The 957-nt window shown below is 39.2% G+C and overlaps 1 protein-coding gene across 1 annotated transcript in view; it reads left to right on the forward strand.

Annotated features, from left to right (window-relative positions):
* Positions 1-404, forward strand: part of HESX1 (HESX homeobox 1) — a 5,123-nt gene extending 4,719 nt beyond the window's left edge. The window contains exon 6 of the mRNA XM_018556278.1: positions 394-404. The gene's annotated coding sequence lies outside the window, so the exon portion shown is untranslated. The remainder of the gene's footprint in view (positions 1-393) is intronic.
* The last annotated feature ends 553 nt before the right edge of the window (positions 405-957 follow it).

The following is a 957-nucleotide window of genomic DNA, read 5'->3' on the forward strand; positions in this document are numbered from 1 at the left end:
TTATATACAATAATACCTCGGTTCACGAACGCTTCTGTTCACGTACAATTCGGTTTGCGAACAGAAAGTTCAGCAGAATTTTGCTTCCGTTCACGAACTCCACATCGGGTGACCAACACAACCGTGGCCATCTTCCCCGCTCTGACACGTGGTTGTGGCTTCCTCTAGTCGAGATCGCCGTCGCAGACAGACCTGTGCACACTTTCTGTGAAGCTTTTTTGTGTGCTTTTTAGCACATACAGTACTGTACAGTATTATTCAATCCAGCATGGCTCCAAAGAAAGTGCAGAGCAAGCATTGGTGGTAAAAAGAAAGTGCAGAGAGGTAATGAAGGTGACAAGAACGTGCAGAGCGGTTATGTAGGTAACCAGAATGTGCAGAGCGGTAATGAAGGTGACAAGAATGTGCAGAGCGGTAATGAAGGTGACAAGAATGTGCAGAGCGGTAATGAAGGTGACAACCTTATATACATTGAACCTTATGGGGAAATTCGATTCGGTTCGCGACCAATTCGGTTCGCGTCCAGAATCGTGGAACGAATTAAGTTCGTGAACCGAGGTACCACTGTAAATATAAATAAAAATAAAATAAAAGTCTTATATCAAAGTCCAAAATAGTTTAATAATGAACCATCAATTGTTTTGAAGGTACTGTATATATGAAAATATTAAATATTTGTGCAAATGATTTCACAAGACAGGAAGTAAAGGAAATCTGCAACAGAAAAGCAAAATCTAACAGGTATTCCAGCCTTCCCCTACTGTTCCAAAAAAGCATTTTTAATTGCTGGCTGTAATTCTTCCCCACTGTATCAGAAACAAGAAAAAGGTTTAGACTGCACATTGACTTTAGAATTTGTATCATAAAGGAATTTAAAGTAAGCTATAAAATCTCCCTGGAATTTTGAGAACATTAAAAAGCATGACGTTTTTAGTGTGTGATGTCTTTAAAATAGAA

Source organism: Nanorana parkeri, unplaced genomic scaffold (assembly GCF_000935625.1).
Source record: "Nanorana parkeri isolate BGI_ZX_2015 unplaced genomic scaffold, ASM93562v1 scaffold231, whole genome shotgun sequence".
In the NCBI taxonomy this organism is placed as follows: domain Eukaryota; kingdom Metazoa; phylum Chordata; class Amphibia; order Anura; family Dicroglossidae; genus Nanorana; species Nanorana parkeri.